The 21315-nt window shown below is 39.1% G+C and overlaps 1 long non-coding RNA gene across 1 annotated transcript; it reads right to left on the bottom strand.

Annotated features, from left to right (window-relative positions):
• Window positions 1–4926: 4926 nt before the first annotated feature.
• On the bottom strand, window positions 4927–8647 carry LOC109212447. Its single transcript, XR_002065848.1, has 3 exons — window positions 8352–8647; window positions 5452–5512; window positions 4927–5036 (listed from the first exon to the last, which is right to left on the bottom strand). It is a non-coding gene; the product is annotated as an uncharacterized LOC109212447 (long non-coding RNA).
• Window positions 8648–21315: the final 12668 nt, after the last annotated feature.

Here is a 21315-nt window from a genome sequence, read left to right on the forward strand (position 1 = left end):
TCGCGAGGACTGGACCACGATCGCGTAGCTTTGAGCAGTTGTTCATCTCGTACGCGACTGGAATGTCGCGTTCGCGAAGAGGTTTTCGCATCTGGGCATTTTGTTCTTCGCAATCGCGATGCTATTTTCGCGATCGTGATGTATAACACCCGGGAAGACTATATAGTACTCTATTTCGAGGGTTTGAGTTATTATATCATATTTGGAGTTAGAGAGCTCTGTTTTGGGTGATTTTGGAGGATAATTTCATGCTTTGGATTGGGGTAGTATTTTTTTACTTGGATTTGTCAATTATTCATCATTGTGACGGCCCGATAGATCATTTTTGAGTACTATTCCTTATTTTAGCGTTCCGAGACCTCCACTAGATTCATTTGGTAATTCTTGATTTGCATGCGTGGTTCGTGTATTTTTGCATAAATTTTTTACGTAAAAATTTGAAGAAAATATGATTTTAGGCTTTAAAAATAACTTGAGTTGACTACGGTCAACATTTTGGGTAAATAACCATGGATCGGTGTTTTGACAATTTTGGTAGGTCCGTATTGTGATTTTGGACTTGGGCGTATGTCCGGAATTAAATTCAGAGGTCCCTAGGTTGATTTGACTTGTTTTGCCGAAAGTTAGCAATTTGAATGTTTGAAAATTTCCTAGGTTTGACTGTAGGTTGAATTTATTGTTATCAGGTTCGGATTTTGGTTTTGGGACTTGGAATGAGTCCGTATTTCTATTTGAAAATTTTCTGTAAAATTTGGTGCAATTCGAAGTCGGTTTGATAGGATCCGGACGCTTGGTTGTGATTCTAGAGGTTCTTGAGTTTTCTTTCGAAATTCATGCATTTTAATATATGATTCGTGGTTCTAGATGTTATTTTGGTATTTTGATCATGCGGACGAGTTTATATGATGTTATTACACTTAAGTGTATGTTAGGTTTGGAGCCCGAGGTGCTCGGGTGAGTTTCGGATAGGATTCAGACCATTTTTTTTAACTTGTGCAATTGCTGGTTTTCTGTTGCTGGTGTCCAATGCTTCGCGATCGTGAAGCTTCTCCCGCGGCCGCGAAGGGAAAGTTTGGGGCTTAGGCTGGTTACTCACCACGAACGCGATAGGAGGCTCGCGAACGCGATGGATTGGGGGGACTGCCTTTCGCGAACGCGACAGACCACTCATGAACGCGTAGAGTTGGGATGGCGGGGGAGGCAAGTGATGGTTTCTTTTTGCGAACGCGGACCAAGGTTTGTGAACGCGATGGCTAGTTGGGAACTTAGACTTCGCGAACGCAAAGAGAATCTCACAAACACAAAGGCCATTTGGCCAGTGCTCTTCGCGAAAGCGTCAGGTGCTTCGCGAATGCGAAGAACACCTGGCGCCCATGTATTTAAAGTACTGAAACTCGGGATTTGACCATTTTCCACCTTTTTTAAAGCTAGAACTCGGTCTAGAGGCGATTTTGAAGAGATTTTTTATCTCTACTTCATTGGTTAGTGAATTTTAACTGTTTTTGTTATATTTTCATAATCACCCATTGATTTTAACCTTTAATCTAGGACTTCAATGGTAGAAATTAGAGATTTGGGTAGAAATTGAAGATTTTGTAAAATTGAGATTTAGACCTCAAATTGAGGTCTGATTTCGAAACAAATCACATAACCGGGCTCGGGGATGAATGGGTAATCAGATTTTGGTCTGAATCTCGGGTTTTGACCAAGCGGTCGAGGTTGACTGTTGTTGACTTTTTCCAAATTCATTAAAGATTGAATCTTTTGTGCTCGTGAGTAGAAAAGATTGTTGACTTTTCATTAAAGATTGAATGGGTAATCAGATTTTGGTCTGAATCTCGGGTTTTGACCAAGTGGTCGGGGTTGACTGTTGTTGACTTTTTTCAAATTCATTAAAGATTGAATCTTTTTTACGAGTGAGTTGATTCTAAAGCTTATTTTGAATTATTTGAACCATATTAGGATAGATTTGATTGGTTTGGAGGATAATTCTAAAGGAAAGGCTGTGGTTGAGTGCTGGTTTGATTGCAGAAAGAGGTAAGTGTTGTGTCTAACCTTGACTTGAGGGAATTAGAATTTTTTGGACTATTTTCTATATGAATTGTGTGGAGAAACGGTATATATGCAAGGTGCCAAGTGTATATATGCCTTCATGGGGATCCAAGCATGCGAGATTGGGCTATTTACTTCCACGTATTCTTTTACTCTATGTTATATCTTGTTACATGCTTTAGTGGCTACATGTTCTTACTTGTTATTTGTTGTTTATCTGTTACTTGTTTCAATTATACATTTCTCATCCAATATCTGTTCACTTGCTACATGCTTCTAAATAAATAATTGTACATTTTCGTTATCTCATGTTCTACTTGCTTTTACCGTTCTTATATTACTTGAAGTACTTTATTTTGTTATTCCGTTCATATGAGCCATCTAGCTATTTTGGTACTATTGTTTTGCCAAGATTTGTGATTTCGAAGTATTGATTATTCTCTGTTTGTTTGGTAGTTCCTTATTGTTCTGTATGTTTCATTTCTCCTTTATATTGATAATTCGTAAATATTGGAGTTGAATTATTTATGTTAATGAGTTAAAATTATTGGGATCGGATTGCGCGCCAACGGTATTGAAATGAATTGATATGGTAGGATCGGTTTTCACGCCGCAACGATATTGAAATAATATGATATGAAGAGATAAGGACAGAATATGATATGAACAGATGATGATACGGTAAGATCGGGTTACGCGCTGCAACGGATTTGAGATATCATTGTTGTTGTGGCTATAGAGATAGTTCTCGGTATTGTGTTATGAGATTTGAAATTATGTTATTCTGGGCCCTCTAGTAGTTGACCTACGGGTCCGGTTATATGAGTTGTTGCTTTAATTCTATTTTTGTATTCTGTTATTATCTTTCATACAAGTTTATTGTGAGTGTCTTGTCATAGCCTCGTCACTACTTCGTCGAGGTTAGGCTCGCACTTACAGAGTACATATGGTCGGTTGTACTCATGCTATACTTCTGCACTTCTTGTGCAGATACCAGAGTTGGTCCCAGTAGCGTATAGAGGAGATCTTGCCTGGACCGGCTATCAGCAGGAGACTTGAGGTACAGCTGCTGGCGTTCACAGTCCCTGAAGTCCCCTTCTAACCTGCCTTTACTGTTCACTTTATTTCACAGTTTTATTTTGTTCAGACTTTATCTGTAGTACTCTAAATGATCATGTATTCGTGACTCCAGATTGAGATATGTCTAGTTTATGCCACATGGTATTTATCATATCTATTTCAAACAATCACAGTTTATTTTTATTAATGTTTTGATTGAAATTGTTGAAACTGGTTAAGTAATTAGCTAAAGTTGGCTTGCCTAGCAAGTGAAATATTAGGCATTATCATGGCCCTTAGGTTGGAATTTCGGATCGTGACAAGTTGGTATCAGAGCACTAGGTTGCCTAGGACTCACGAGTCATCAGCAAGCTTAGTAGAGTCTGGAGGATCGGTACGGAGACGTCTGTACTTATCTTCTAGGGGCTATAGAGCTTTAGGAAAATTTCACTTCTTTCTTCCTCTATCGTGCAATTTTTTTCTTTTACTAAAGTTTGAATCATTCTATTCTTGCTCTCTCGCAGATGGTGGGGACAAGCACAACATCTACAGCCGGGCAGGAGACAGAGCCCCCTATTGTAGCCACTACCAGGGTAGGATCGGGGCCGAGGTAGGGGCCTAGGTAGAGGTAGATCTCAGTCTAGAGCACGTGCAACAACACCCATTGCAGAGCCTCAAATCGAGCAGGAGGAGGAGATCCCTATTCAGACCGCACTAGTCGGACCCGCTCAGGTCCCAGAGGGATTTATTGCTATTCCCATACTTCAAGACGCTTTACTCCATTTGGTAGGCCTTATGGAGAGTGTTTCCTATGGCACTAGCTGTCTCTCAGGCTTGGGGAGGAGCCCAGACTCCCTTCTAACCGCACTCCGGAGTAGATGGATCCCATGTACCAGACTTCAGCGATTCCAGCAGTTGGTCTAGTTCAGCCCGTTGTTGCTACATAGACCGGGGAGAGGCCCACGATGTATTTTGAGGGATTGATGAGGTTGGATAAGTTCACAAAGCTCTTTCCTATTCATTTTGGTGGTACACCTTCTGAGGACCCACATGATTATTTGGATTGTTGCCTCGAGGTCACAACATGGATATTGTGGAGTCCAATGAAGTCGACTTTGCAGTGTTTCAGATGATCGATTTTTTCAGAAGGTAGTGGCAGGACTATGAGCGAGGCAGACCTGCCACTCACTTAGGATCAATTTTTGCAGCTATTTTTGGAGAACTTCATTCCTTCCACTCTGAGAGAGGAGTACCGCAGGCAGTTTGAGCGCCTTCAGCGGAGTAGCATGATTGTTACCCAACATGAGACCAGATTCGTAGATTTGGCTCGCCATGCAATAGTCTTGCTTCCTACTGAGATGATATTGCTTTTTAGCGGGCAGTAGAGACTGTTAGACGAATCGAGATGATTCGTGGTCAGGGTAGAGAGGCAGTATCTGAGAAGAGGGCTCGTCATTTTGGTGCTTTTAGTCGTGCCTCATCTAGAGGTAGAGGCCATCCTCTCATGCCAATTCAATCAGCACTTCAGGTAGCACATGGTGCCTCGGGCAGTCGTGGTTCTTATTGTCACATCCCAAAATACCCCCTAGCGTGATTGGCACCCAGCTAACACTACGTGCCAGGCGAACCAACTTATACTATATGCATAGCATTTATTCAAACCGTAACCGAAATAGATATAAGTTCCAACATTTCGATAATTAAATGCAAATAATTAATGATCCAAATTATTCCATAAATATTTATAAATAATAACTACCAAAATGGAAGAACAACACTCTAGCCCAAATATCACTCTAGATCATGGAGCATCTAAGAGAATTACAAAAGAGATTACAGCATCCGGGACAATGTGGCGGCTCACCTTAATAACTGAATCAACTCACGTACTCTTCAACCACTAGTCTCGTCCTCAGCAATAGTATCTACATGGTCATGCAGGTAAGGAGTGAGTTATACGTAAATATAACCCAATAATATCTACCCCCTACTTTAAATACTCCTAGAACAAATGTTGGAAAATACAAACACACAACAAGCACAATATGCACATGTCACGATCCCAATTTCCCTCTGTAGGATGTCGTGACGGTAAAGACTAGGTAAGCTTAACGAATATGCGGAATAACTGAAATATTTAAGTAAACTCAAACGTCAATAGCTGTAATAAATAAAACTGCAACTCAAGTTTCATACAACTCCCAACCTGGTAGATATGAGTCACCAGCTCTAAAGAGAAATACTAAATATATCTATACATCATAGTCTAATGAAGATAAAGAAAACAACATAACAAAGATAGAGGGGGACTCCGAGGTTTGCGGACGCTAACAAATATACCTTAAAGTCTCCACGTACGAACTAGCTCACTGATATCTGGTCTGGTAGGAAGTACCTGGATCTGCACAAAAAGATGTGCACAAGAGTAGTATGAGTACACCACAACAGTACCCAATAAGTGCCAAGCCTAACCTCGGTAGGGTAGTGACGAGGTCAGGTCGGGGACCTACTGGAAATAATAAGATATAACGACATAATAAAATGACAGAGAAGTATAACAGTAGAAATTCACAGAAGGAGACAACACGGAATCAAGGAGACAATTACAACGCGTAAGAAAACAAGAATCTTACAAGTTAAGGAACAACAACAACATCAACAACAACAATACAGCAAATAGAGGAAAAACAACAGGGGCACTCCCGAGGTACTGCCTCGTAGTCCCAAAAGTAAATATCTCACAACGGCACGGCAGAAACCTCGTGCAAACAATAAACATCACATGGCAAAAATCTCGTGCCTCAGTAACAATCCGCACGGCGGAAATCTCGTGCCACAATAACAATCTACATGGCAGAAACCTCGTGCCATAATAACAACTCGCACGGCAAAAACCTCGTGCCACAATAACAACTCGCACGGCAGAAACCTCATGCCACAATAAAACTCCGCACGGTAGAAACCTCGTGCCACAATAACAACTCGCTCGGCAGAAACCTCGTGCCAAAACTAATCAGTCATCTCAACAATAATCACGAAAACCAACACATAACAAATGAAATATTACAAGCAGGGAATCCTACAGTTAATGAATGAATACGGAATCAAGGAAGCTGGTAATTCAACTAAGCATGTCGTACAAATTGCAAATAAGAGAGAAGACACGTAGACATGTGGAATTAGGCTAAACATGATGATTACACAAGCTAAAATAAAAAGAAAACTACTTAGTAAAAATCGGATTTTCAATATTTAGCCCGAGTACGCACTCGTCACCTCGCGTACACGGCCTCCACGTATTGCAAATAACCATAACAGTACCAAATCCTAAGGGGAAACTCCCTCCGCACAAGGTTAGACAAGTCACTTACCTCAAGCCTCGCTGAATCAATCAATAAAAATGCCTTTGCCTCGACTTTCCAACTTCGAGCGGCCCAAATCTAGCCAAAACCAATTGCATACTATAAATATAGCTATAAGAAACTAATCTAAATAATAAAATTATGAATTTTGCAAAGAATCAGAAAATCGCCCCAAAAAGTCAACGCGGGCCCACGTCTCGAAATCGGGTAAAAGTCACGAAATCCAAACACCCATTCAACCACGAGTCCACCCAAACCAAAATTACTCAAATCCGATACAAAAATCTCGATCAAAACCTCGAAATTTGGCCTAAGAACTTTCCTCCATTTTCCCTCAATTTTCCACCCCAAATCACTAATTACATGATGAAATCAAAGATATAAATATGAAATTTAACCAAAAACTGAGTGAGAATCACTTACTCCAATCAACTTCTTGAAAATCTCTTCAAGAATCGCCAAAATCCGAGGTCTCTAGCTCAAAATATGAAAAATGGAAATTAATACTGCTGCCCAGGTATTTCTTCTTCGCGAACGCGGAAGTTGCCTCGCGTTCGGGAAGCATAAAAATGTACTGCCTAAAGAACCTCTTACGCGAACGCGAGGGCCCACTCGCGAACGCGTAGGCCAAGCGTGAGGTCGACCCCAGTCTGCATTCTTCGCGAACGCGAATGGCAATTTTCAGAAACACTCAAACTCCTCTACGCCAACGCGGGAGCACCTTCGCGAACGCGTAGAAGGAACCCAGAAACACCAGATTTCAGCAATCCTAATATTCTGAAATGCCCCGAACATGGTCTGAATCACTCCCGAGGCCCTCGGGACCTCAACCAATAATACCAACAAGCCTAAACCTCATACGAACTTAGTCGAGCCCTCATATCACATCAAACAACGCTAAAACCACGAATCGCACCCCAATTCAAGCTTAATGAACTTATAACATTTAACTTCCACATCCGATGCCGAAACCTATCAAATCAAGTCTGATTGACCTCAAATTTTGCATACAAGTCATAATTGACATTACGGACCTATTCTAACTTTCGATTTCGGTATTCGACCGCGATATCAAAAAATTCACTCCCAGTCAAATTTTCAAAAATCATCCAACTTTCCATTTTTCGCCAATTAACAGCGAAATGACCTACGGGCCTCCAAATCAACATCCGAACACGCTCCTAAGACCAAAATCACCATACGGAACTATTGGAACCGACGAAACTCCATTCCGGAGTCGTCTTCACACAAGTCAAATAACGGTGAACTCTTATAACTTAAACTTCAAACTTAGGGACTATGTGTCCCATTTCACTCCGAAACTCACCCGAACCCGACACCAAGCACCCCAGTGAGTCAAGTGACCACAAAATAAAATAGAGGGAGCAATAAATAGGAGATCGGAGCTCATACTCTCAAAACGACTGGTCGGGTCGTTACAGCACATAGGTTATATCACCATCTAATACTCAATAAGTTCCAAATAAATATTCAACAACAATACTATATATCTAAGCATAATCTATACTAAGGATTTGTCATAAACAGCAGTGCAGAAAATTAACCAAACACCCCAACAAGCCCACGACAGCATAAACAATGCTCCAAATTTATCACGACAGCATATTCAATGCCCCAAATATGTTACGGCAGCGAAGAAATAATTTCTAACGCCCCAACGCCATAGCACGATGCGACGCCTCACCACAAATCACTTACTAAATAATTTCAGTTTTTTTACAAAATTATATATATATGCGGTTGGTCAAAGACCACCGATTCTGCCAAGCACACGCTCCAACACATAGACCAGGCAGACAAAACATACTTTTAAAACGGGTTTGAAAAGCAAGCACCAAAACTTAAAATCTCGCTTACCTCGCTAATAGCAAGTTTCGCGACATCCAAAACACCAACATAACGGTCCCAACGACCTCAGCCTTGAATATAAATTAAGGATGTTTATGAGTCGCGATTGATCATGTCACTGTATTCTCTTGAACTTGTTAATTGAGAACTTTCCATCTCCCAAATCTTTTAGCTGCTACTGTGCTACTTCTAAAATAACATCCAGCTGTTTCTTTGTTTAATCCTTCCTCAAGATTCTCTCTTGTTACTACGGCGAATGAAACAATGAATATTACATCTCTATAATCTTTCGGCACTTCCTGTTATTGTGTTTAGAGCCAATCAGTTACGTACTTCGATTTCATTGTTGCCTACTGCTGGAAATAAATGGATTCAACTTTGATTAGAACTCTTCAAAATCCTTGTAGGATCCCTAGCCATTGCCTTTCTATCATGGCCCACTTACTTTATTAATATAACGCCAAATCCAATTTCCTCTTGGGTGTGAATTGCTGATTTTTTTCCGTAAAGTAAGTTTGAATTTTGGGAAACTTACACAAATGTTCCAGATAAGTCTCAAACTTACCAACCTCTAGCTATTAGTCATAGACTTACCAAAACTAGCCAAACACATATAAAAATTGAAAAACCAAATAAATAAGGTTCTTTCTCTCAAAGAATCTCATGCAAAAATCTCCTTCCATATTTTTGAGCATGATTAGCAATACTAGATGCAAGACGGAAAGGAAATTCCATGGATGGGGTAACAAATAATGTGATGAAATATAAAAAAAAATAAAAATATAATATCCCAAAAATCTAATCAAAAAATGAACTTTTTCAATGGGTATAGTTGAAATTCATTGAAAATATATAGATAAGTCAATATACAAAATTTGAGGAAGATTGGAGGCGATTTGGACTAGTTTTGGATCAAAATTCATAATTAAATCGAGTTCAAAAAATTCTTCAGCAACACATGTATCACACATGTATCTCACACACAGGTATACATGGATATACATGTGATACACAATTGATGCGAAGATGATACATATGTGATACACAAATAATACCCAGTGTGATACACATATCATTTTTTTTTCATGTTCAGTTTTTACTTCGAATTTTCAGTTCAAACCACCTCAAAACTTCACCAAATCATCCCAAAACTGAGATTCAAGCTCCTTAAGATGTACCCAATCTATTCTAACAACACCCACTCAAAAGAAAGAAAAAATTTGATCTTTTTTGTTATAAATAGTTATTTGGCTAATATTAGTAATATTTGGCTAATATTAGCAATATTTTATGAATTGGCCAATTTTTATAATGAGCTACTTATAATTGAACATAGCTGATAGTTTCCCTAAATCTCACTTTATACCCATTAAATTCAAACTATTTACCCTTAAATACTCATACCTAAACTATTTACTTTTTCTACATATGCAATCAATACTATTTACCCGCCCAAATGATTTCCTTATTTAATGTATGTAAAAACTCCTAAAATTTAGAATTTTGAATGCAAACAAAGAATTTGCTATTTTTTCTCTCCTGACATTAAGAACACGATTTTTCTTCTTTTAAATTTTTTGTCTACTTCTTTTTTTGTTAGAGAGTGTTAATAATAAATTTAATGAAATCATGTTAGAATAATTTTACAAGTTAAAGATGTATATAATTAAAGTAATAAATATGTATTCCATGTTGGATATAATGAAGTTATGGATAATATTTTAAATATTTAATATCATAGTTAATTTTTAAATTTTGAATGTGCTAATATCTTGAACTCTGAGTTCAACTATAAACAGTTGAACTTCTATGGTGATAGAGTAAAAAACTCTTTACACTAACTAAAAGAAAAGATAACTATACATAAGTATTCTTGCATAAGAAGCCATATAAGTAATTCGGAAAATAGGCAAGTAACATGCTACTAATGTATACTTTTAAGTTAGGAAAATCAAAATATACCTGATCTCGGACAATATACTGATTAAACATTGAACGTGGATTTTATGATGTATAAATATTGTAGAAGCCATGATGCACCAAACAAAGGTGTTCAATATGTGTTATATAACTCTAAACGTAATATTTTACCTAAATACACATTGTAATTTTTCGACGAAAGGTGGTCCATTGACCACCCATATGACCATGTGGCTTCGCCACTGATCCAACCTCATATATTGTCTATATTTTGTAAACCTTGCAGTATAGTCAATCTAGAGCATTGATTGACTGGCTGGTAATGCTTTAATAGTTTGTTAATCAATCATTTGTAGAATATTCTGTGAATTTGAGTCACTATCTGTTAATGTTATGTGAAATTGAAGTCATATTGACCACTCTTTCTCCTCAGCAGCCAGCGCACAAAAAGATTGTCCTTTCCGCCACGCTATTGAAGTCCCCGCATTAAACAGGTGCCAATTAAAGGATCTAAGATATGGATTTCAATACCACGGACCTTGAAGCTTGAAACTCATAACTTGGTTTGTTTGAGTTTTAATTGTTTTCATCCGATCCTATATGGGTTAGTTTGGAAAGTTGATTGGAGGTTGTAGCTAAAGTTTCAGTCAATTTGGTGGAGATTTTGTAGTAAATTTTAGAAATTTGGGTTGAAATATAGTTGAACCAGAGAAGAAGACGAATTTGTATTGTATACCCAAATAGTATACAAATATACCATTTTAGTATACAATTCATTCCAACTATATACCCTATTAGTATAGCTATATACTATATTGGTATCATATGCTAGTTGAATTATTTTTTGATTGTATTAGATGCATTTAAATGGTACAAGATTTGATTTTCTTTTAATAATAGTGATATAGTACAATATCTTGAAATACCTTATTATATTAATATGTGGTACACTATTTTTTTATTTTTCTCTTTATGCATGTGTGTTATGTAATAGTAGTATAGTCATATAGTTGCCGGGAATTAACTAGTAAAACTGTATACCATATTGGTATAGTTATATACCATATTGGTATCATATGGTAGTTTGAACATTGTTTTGGTTATTTTAGCTGCATTTTAAGCGAATTCTATTATGAAATTATTTATATCAACATGAGTTGCAATAATGCTGGAATTTTTGTGTGCCGATGGACATAAATTGTGTGTATTAATAGTTTTTATAGTTATAGGCAATTGTTGGAACGACCTCATACAACTATATACCTTCTTAGTATACGAAATGAGCAAGTTGTTTTGCGAATATTTAGCTTGCAATACGAGCATGTAATTTTCTCATACTTTTATTGCGTCCTTTAATGTTTTGGTAGAGTAGTATAGTCGCAGATAGTTGTAGAAATCATATGCTCTGTTGGTATACATATATACTATATTGGTATCACATGGTACTAGAAGTCTTTTTCGCTACTTATACTTTTGTTGTATTTTTTAATATTTTATTATCATTTTTATTCTAACTAGTATATATGGAGATTTGGTTGCCGTAGATTATGTTTTCTTGCTCTATAACTGGTTGTATTACTGCTAATGGTAGAGTGTGTATTGATATTTATAGGGAAGGAGATCAAGGTTTGCATGGCAACCATGTGTTGATTCTTAGAATTTGATTATGTAATTTATGGTGCTCAACAGCAGTCAATGTGATATCCAGTGTATTAGATCAAGTGACAACTAATATTATTTCAGTTTATAATTGAATTTAAAAAATGAGAAAAAAGGTATATTGTACTAGTTATATTAAAAAAAGGTGAACAAATATTTACTATATCAATTATTTTTCTTATTGTATAAAAAAAGAATAATAAAAAATAGTAAAAATGGTAAATTAAATTAGATTACGAAGAGAAAAAGAATATAAAAAAATAAGAAGTTAAATGAAATTAGAAAAGGAAAAAAGAAAAAAAGAAAAAGAAAACAAGAAAAAAGAAAAGCAGAAAAGAAAAAAAAAAAGAAAAAAAAGAAAAGAAGCATAGAAATAAAAAAGAATTAGAGAATAAAGAAAAAATTTCCCACAAAAACTACTATGGGTAGGAAATGTAATTAGTTTATGGGTAGAAAAACAAATAGATAGACAAGGGTAAATAGTTTTATTTTTATGGGTAGCTGTGTCAAAACCCCATTTTTCTAACTCAACCTTCTGCCCGTAATATGTATTTATTAGTAGGCTTGGCCCACTAACCACTCATTATATATCACAATTCTAATTACTAAGCATTACATATATATGAGTAAGATATGAATTTTTATATATCAAATACTTTATTCGAATATATTCTATAAACACATTAACATATATATAGACATATACTTTTTGTATATATATGTATAAACATCATAATGTTAATATTAAAATAAAAATGGCCCAATAGATGTACGGCCCCTTAAACTTGGCTCCAGTTTCCAATTTGACACTTTAACTTAGCCCTTTTCCTATTGAACACTTTAATATTATATAAAGTGGATCTATTGAACACTTTACTCATCACCAGTAAAAATAATAAGGTGCGTGTAATTCACACATGAATGACTTGGTAAAATGACAAATAAGAGGGAGACACGTGGCATTTGGGCCCAAATAGTCAAAAAGAAGTTTTGAAAACGAAAATGATTTCTTTTATACATAAATTCCTCCAACAATTTCATCGTCTTCTCCGCATTTCCCCACCGGTTCTATTGCCTCCCACCAATAGCCGCCATGGACACTATCTTCTCCAGTTAAACCGAGAAGCAAAATGATCATACTGTCAATCTCATATTCCTAAAACATCAATCTAAAAGAAACTTCCAAGCATTCAAGCATGGCGTTAGAAGAATCCGAGATCCAATCTATTGAACGAATCTCAAGAGGAAGAAGACAACAATTAAGGTAAAATTTCTCCAAAAAAGAAGCCGTAAAGCTCGAGCCAAAAACACCACCGTCAAGAGGCGACTGCAGTTGCCGCCACCACTGCTATCTCTGCTGTCTTGGGCTTTACGGTGCAGTTCATTTTGACTGTCTCAGGCCATCTGCTCACAATTTAACTAATGAATTTCACGATGCAGTTTATTTTTTCATTAAAATTACTAAAATGGGCATTTAATCTGTAGCCGTCGCTGCTAAATTTCACAGTGTTTTCGTGGCGTGAGGGAGTTTTCTGGTCGGTGTGAGGAAATGATGGTGGGGATGGTGGCTCAGAGAGGAGGAAGAAGAAAAATGTAAAACTATGCTTTTCTTAAATAAACAAAAGAAAAAAAATATGATTTTGGTATTACTTCACGCATCTAAAGAGAGGTGAGACACACTCTTTTTGCCACATCATCAGACGTGTTCAATCATAATTAATATGATGTTGAAGTGTTTAATAGGTACAAGCTTTAGTTAAGGTATTAAAATAGAAACTGGAGCCAAGTTTAAGGGGCTGTCTAGGTATTTGGCCAATAAAAATTGTTATAATTAAGAAAATAACTCAAAATACATTTACTTTTTAATACATTTATTCTTAAGGTCAAGTAAAATCCTAAAATTTCGGGTTGTTACACTTATGGGTCTCGTCCTGAGCAGCTAGCCTACGGTTCACCTTCAGCTCCCATCAGTGCACCACCGATTCAGAGCTATCACAGTGGTTATCCGAACCGTCAGGGTGTAAAAATGACATTAAACAACCCAATGAGCCACTCCAAGCCTGCTCGATCCGGCTTCTTCGAAAATTCCACTGGGATTTCGTCTGGTCCCGTCGCTCTGCCCCTGCTCATCTTGCTCATAGCCCCTTCTACCTCCTCCACCTTAATACGCCTACAATACCCAAAATCTCGCCGACTCTCGGAGTGCTTCAACTCACCCTGCACAATACTTTTGTCCCCCCCCCCCTCCCGTTCAACAGTCTATGAAAGTACATCTGCTGCCATCTGCGTCTAATATGTTCCTCGTCCATCAATACTTTGCCGTCCTCATCTTTGATGCACTTCACCTGGTCCAAGTCATGGGCCTTCCTCTCCTTCACCTTGGCCAACCGGTACAGCTTCTTGTTTCCGCCTTTGCCCCCGAGTTCCTCGTATAGACGCCCAAACGCCGCGGTCTTAGCCGACGTGGCTGCTAATTTCGCCTCTTTCCTTGCCTCTTATAAAATTCCTGATACATCCTCTTTTCCTCCTTGTTTGTACTCTCCACTAGCTTCAAATAAGCCACTTTCTTAGCTTCCACATTACCTTGGACCTCTCCATTACACCACCAATCCCCTTTGTGACCCCCAGGATGGCCCTTTGTGACCCCTAAGACCTCTCTCGTAGCTTACCTAATGCAATACGCAGTCGTGACCCACATAATAATTGTGTCTCCCCTACTCCCCCAGGCCCTCACAGCCAGCAACCTATCCCCCAACTCCCGAGCTTTGTCCTTAGTCAAATTACCCCACTTGATCTTAGTTTTCCTCTACACCGCCCTCTTTCTCCCGCTCCTCTTGATCTCCAGATCCATTATTTGGAGCCTATGCTGGGTCGTGAGGTTACTTGGGATGACCTTGCAATCAGTGCGTAAAAGGTTTATATCACCATTTCTGCAGAGGAGGTAGTCAATCTGGATCTTGGCTACTGAAATCCGGAAGGTGACTAGGTTCTCCTCCCTCTTCGGAAAACTCGAGTAAGCTATCACCAAATCAAAAGCTCTAGCAAAATCCAATAGTGCAGAGCCCCCTCGTTCCGATCCCCAAAACCGAACCTGCCATGCACATCATCATAACCCCTAGCATTAGCCCTAATATGACTATTAAAATCCCCGCCAATAAATAACATTCCGGTATGTGGGATTCGGTGCACCACTTCGTCTAAATCCTCCCAGAATTGCCTCTTGACCTCCTGGCCCAAGCCTACCTAAGGAGTATACGCGCTAATGACGTTTACAGTAAACCCTCCAACTACTAGGTTAATACTCATCAATCTATTGTATACCCACCTAACCTCAACCACGAGCTCCTTGAGCTCCCTGTTAACTAAAATACCCACCCAATTCTCGTCCCCAACACCTCCTGCGTACCAAAGTTTAAACCCTTCTACATCTCGAGCCATTGTACCTACCCATCTGGTCTCTTGGACGCATGCTATGTCGATCTTCCTCTTTTGAAGATTCTTACCTAACTCTACATACTACCCCGTCAACATTCTATGTTTCAGGACACAACTCTCCGCCTAGAGGCTCCCTTATCCCCCTTCTAACCCTTACTCCCTGCCCCCCTCCCCTCCCGCCACCCCCGAGGACATGACCTTACTCTCCCATCGTTCACCACAACCACTATAGTCTAAGGGGTATTAAATAATCACTAACACTAAAATATCAAATAATGAAAACAAAAGAATATAAGCTACGAATTCGAAATCTTAAGAACCAAAACAAAACTACAAGCAAGTAAATAAGAATTCTACTAAAGCTAAGGCACCAAACAATATTACAGAAAAGCAAATAGCCACGGTACTAAAACTAACTAATGCAATTATGCAACTTGCAAGAAAGGAAAATAAAGGGGAGACAGGATATCCGGGGGTACCAACTCCGGGTAGGTAGAACCTGGATTACTGATTTGGATGTCAAAGAGTTATTATAAAACCTGCTTGGGTCAATTTTCGGCCTTCCACACTCTGCCACATGGCTCCGCTGTCGTTGGTCGTCGTCATCGAGTTGGTACGTGCACACAACCATCGGGCCCGCTACAAGAGGGAAAAAAGGATATCTGGAGAGCGGCGGCGATGCTCCTCAGGCCAGATCTAGGGCGCCGCAATCTTCTTGAAAGAATGAGAAAGAAGAAAATGGAGAAAGAGGGTCGGGGCGAGCGAACTGGGGATGAACATAATAATGAAAGAATAGTGAAGGGGATAATGGAGAAAGAGCGAGGGAGGGGAAGAAAACAAGGGTGAATTTTGGGGGGAGGGGCAAAAGGGGCAGTGGGGGGTGTAAAGAAGAAGGGGGAAAGAAAGGTGGAAGGGAATGAGGAAAGGAGAGAGAAAAAGATATAGAGTGGAAGGCACTTACCTGTGATTCCGGTGATCGCCGATGATGGCGAAAGGAAGATGAGAAAGGAGATGACCGTTAATGGGGGAGTGGAGAGAGAGAGAGAGAGAGAGAGAGAGAGAGAGAGAGAGAGAGAGAGAGAGAGAGAGAGAGAGAGAGAGAGAGAGAGAGAGAGAGAATGTTGGGTCACTATTACCCTAGTAGAGAACCTATGTTTAAGCAACCTATTTCAAGTATTAGTATCACTTATTTATCTTAACATCAGATAATATAATTCACTCAATAGGATATACAAAATATGAACAAAATTAAACTACCAGGTTGGTATTCTCTTGTTTCTCACCTTATCCATGCTGATATTTTTTTTAACTTAGCATGACCCTTTGCCCATATACCTTTCGCTACAACTGGATAAGCGTGAAAAGTAAGAGTAGACAAGACAGCGCGGACGACAAAAACTTCAGCTTACACACTAAGTTAAAAAGTATGCTATGAAAACCTTACATAGGAATAAAATCAAATATAACAAAGAGTAAGCAACTTGGATTCGTATATGGCAAATGAAAATAGCAAAGGAACGAAGAGGATGAAAAGTAGTAGCTTCTAAAAAAGTTAAAGACCCAACATAATTGGAACAAGGAACATTTCAGTTACCAATTCGTCCTCAAATGGTAGAGCTTTAACTCAGAATTAAGCATCTTTTCAAGAATTCAAACAACCCATCCTTCATCTTGGTGAATGGACTTAAGGAGTATCAATTTGCCTACATCATATAGTGCTTGAGCTTTTAAAGCACATCTATTGTAATATGAAACCTTAAAAGTTGTTTCACCAATAAATATAAATAAAAGAGGAGTGGAATTTTAAGAGATATTGAGAACTCGAGTTTGCAGATCATTATAAGTAGATGTCAAGACCCAATTTTCACCATAGGTCGTGATGGCACACAACCTCACCGCTAGATAAGCCAATGGTGGTCCGTCAACTTAATTATTCTATGTCATTAAGTAGTTGAAGTTAAGTGAAGAAATCATAAAAACATACTTATATTCTTACTAAGCCATAAGTGTATATGAAACACAAAACGAAATGATGATAACCTTAGGTACAACCATAATAATCTACTAGAAACTGCCAAAATCCGGTGTCACAAATGCACGAGCAATCTAGTAGAATATAAAACTACTATAACTATTGTCTGAAACAAAAAAAAGACAGAAATGATAAATAGGACAAAAAGGAGGCTCCGGGTGCTGTAGATCGGAGCGGGGAGATCAGCTCACCATTAAGCCTCCGGATAGTGAGTATGCGCGCCCGTATGACTACTTGAAGTACCTGCCTCAGTACCTGCATAATTAGTGCAGAAGCGTAGTATGAGTACGTAAATCAACCCGTACCCAGTACGTATCTAGTCTAACCTTGAAGAAGTAGTGACAAGGGGTCGACATTGACACTTACTAGTGGTCCAATAAATAAAGTACATGAATTATAAGTAGGCATGAAACACAACAGTAATAATGAAATAAGAAATAATAACTAACCTGACCTTCAACAAAATGACAGTATGAAATACTCAAATATCATGTGCTATCTCAAACAGATAAGGAATATCAAGTAAATGTCAAGTCTCAAGTCAAGAAGGAAATCTCATGTATATTCCAACTCCTAGCGATATTACGCACGAATTATGTTGAGGTCATACAGTCGATCCCTAATAATCGTGTACACTGCCGAGGTCGTACGACCTGATCCATGGATGCATCTCAAATATACCGCCGACGTCGTACGGCCCGACCTGTAATGCTACTTCATAGCACTGCCGAGGTGTTCGGCTCGATCCATAGGTTTATAGGAAACTTTCCGAATTACGGACCACATATTTACAACACAAGGCTAGGAACATAAAGTAAGCATGATTTTTACCAACAATTAAATATCCCGCCAAAACTCAAGGTAATGAAACTCGGCCTAACATAATCCATAATCAAATTTTAGTTATAAATATAAGTAACTAAACTAACAAGTTGAGTTCAAGTAATACAAATATTGCATGGTAAAGTCTTAAGTCTACCCGACACGAATACTAAAAAGCGGTTCATGGGGACCCCCAAAAAATGGCAACATAAACATGATTTTAGTTACGTACAGACTCTCATAACCTCGTGCATACGTAGCACCCACAACAAGTAGCACATAACAATTAAAGCACCTACGAGGATAATTCCTTCTTACAAGATTAGGCAAGAGACTTACCTTGCTTCCAAGCCCTCTACTCGGCTCTCAAACCACACTAGTCGCCTCAAAACAATGGCGAGCAACCCCAAACTAATCAAATGATGCATAACTCAATCAATATGTGTTGAAAAGTTCATAATTTAACTATTAGAGTAATTTCACAACCCCGCTCGAAAGGTCCATAAAAGTCACCCCCGGGCCCACGTGCCTGAATTCTAAAAGAATTCGTGGATAATTATTACCCACAACTTTACGAACTCAAATATAATTTATACCCAATTCCATAATCAATTTCGTGGTCAAATCCTATTTTTACTATACCTAGGTTTTTCAACATAATCCCATAATTCTACTAGTTTCTATGTTAAAAGTTGCCTATAATCCATGTATTTAACTCACATTAGGTAGAAATCACTCACTTCATAGTGATTGATGAAAATTCCCCCTCCAAGAAGCTCTAAAATCGTCTAATTCAAATGAGAAATGGGAAAAATGAGCCTAAGTCCCGACTTTAAAATGTGTTTTGCCCAGTTGTTACCCTTCGCGATCGCGAATAAAGACTCGCAATCGCGAAGCACAACCCTGATCTTGCCCACAGTTTCCTCTTCGCGAACGCAACAAGAGGGGTCACGAACGTGAAGGCTACCCAGCTTGATCCATCACGAATGCGAGCAAAATATTGCGAATGCGTAGGCTTAACAGCAGCGCACCCAGAATTCCTCTTCCGCGATCGCGAGCTGGCCCATGCAATCGCGAAGACCAGCAACTCCCATGGCCCGCACCCCTTACTCATCGTGTTCGCGACCTCTGTCACGCGAACGCAAAGTAGTGACAGGATGAATTACCCCAATCGCGATGCCCTCTTCGTGAACATGAAGAACAAAACCTCCTCAGCCCAAAATCCTTCTTCCCGAACGCGATACTCCTTCTGCGGTCTCTAAGAACAACACCAGCACCAGAAAATCTGCCAAATTAAACTTTGTTCCGCGTGGTTCGAAAGTCACCTAGGACCCTGTCCAACTATACCAACAAGTCCATAAACGTAATACGAACCTACTCAAAGTCTCAGAACACATAAAACAATATCGAAACCAAGAATCACACCTCAAAACCAAATTAATCAACCTTTGAACTTCAAACTTCTTCCAACTAGAAACGAACGTGCTGAATTATACTTAGACAATTCGGAATGACGCCAAATTTATGCACAAGTCACAAATCACTATACTTCCAAGGCTCGAAATCCCAAACGAACATCGACAACACCAAAGTCTACTTCAAACCAAACTTAGGAAACTCTAAAACATTCAAGATGCCAACTTTCAACAATAAGAGCCAAAACGCTTCTGCTCTACTAGAAACTCAATCCGAACATACGCTCATGTCCAAAATTATCATACGAACCTATTGGAACCTTCAAATTCCGATTTCGAGGTCGTTTACTCAAAATGTTGACTCAAGTCAAACTTGGCCACTTAGGCTACTACTATGGAGCTAAGTGTTTCGAATTCAACTCAAACCCTTCCAAAACCAAACTAACCATCCCCACAAGTCATAAAATAGTAAAAACACATAGGGGAAGTCTTAAATAGGAGAACAGGGATCTAGAAAGCAAAAAGACCGATCGGGTCGTTACATTCTCCACCTCTTAAACAAACGTTCGTTCACGAACGAGTTTAGAATCATACCTGAAGTGCCGGATGAGTGTGGATATCTGCTTCGCATGTCCTCCTCCGTTTCCCAAGTCGCCTCCTTGACTGGTTGACACCTCCACTGTACCTTCACCACTGAAATCTTCTTATACCATAATATGGACCTGCTTGCTAACAATAGCAACTGGATCCTCCTTATAACCTAAGTTATCATCTAGCTAAACTGTACTATAATCCAATACATGGAACCTGTCGGCATGGTACCTCCGGAGCATAGACATGTGGAATACCGGATGAACTCCCAATGGATTATGAGGCAAAGCAAGCCTGTATGCAACCTCTCCAACTCGCCGACATCTCGAATGGATCGATGAACCTCAGGCTCAACTTGCCCCTCTTTCTGAACCTCATGATACCCTTCATCGGCGAGACTTTCAAGAGTACCTTCTCGCCCACCATAAATGACAAAATCACGTGCTTTCTGATCCGCGTAACTCTTCTGCCTGGATAGATCTGTGCGAAGTCGCTCCTGAATCAAATTTACCTTATCCAAGGCATCCTTTACCAAATTATTACCATATAAGAAAGCCTTGCCAGGCTCAAACCAACCAATGGGGGAATGACATCGTCGCCATACAAACCCTCAAATGGAGCCATCTCAATACTGGATTGATAGTTGTTGTTATAAGCAAACTCGGCTAAAGGTAAGAATCGATCCCACTGCCCTCCGGAGTCAATCACACATGCTCTAAGCATATCTTCTAGAATTTGAACTGTCCGCTCTGACTGCCCATCGATCTGTGGATGAAAGGTCGTGCTGAGCTCTACCCGAGCACCCAACTCACTCTGTTCAGCTCTCTAGAAATGTGAAGTGAATTGAGTGCCTCTATATGAAATAATGGAGATAGGCACTCCATGCAACCTAACGATCTCCTGAATATAAATTTGGGCCAACCTCTCTAAAGTGTATGTAGTCGTCATCGGAATAAAGTGTGCAGACTTGGTTAGTTTGTCGACAATGACCTAAACGACATCAAACTTCCTCAACGTCTGCGGCTACAAACCACAAAATCCATCGTGATGCGCTCCCACTCCCACTCTAGTATAATCATCTGCTGAAGTAAGCCACCTG

This window comes from Nicotiana attenuata, unplaced genomic scaffold (assembly GCF_001879085.1).
Source record: "Nicotiana attenuata strain UT unplaced genomic scaffold, NIATTr2, whole genome shotgun sequence".
NCBI classification, from domain to species: Eukaryota; Viridiplantae; Streptophyta; class Magnoliopsida; order Solanales; family Solanaceae; genus Nicotiana; species Nicotiana attenuata.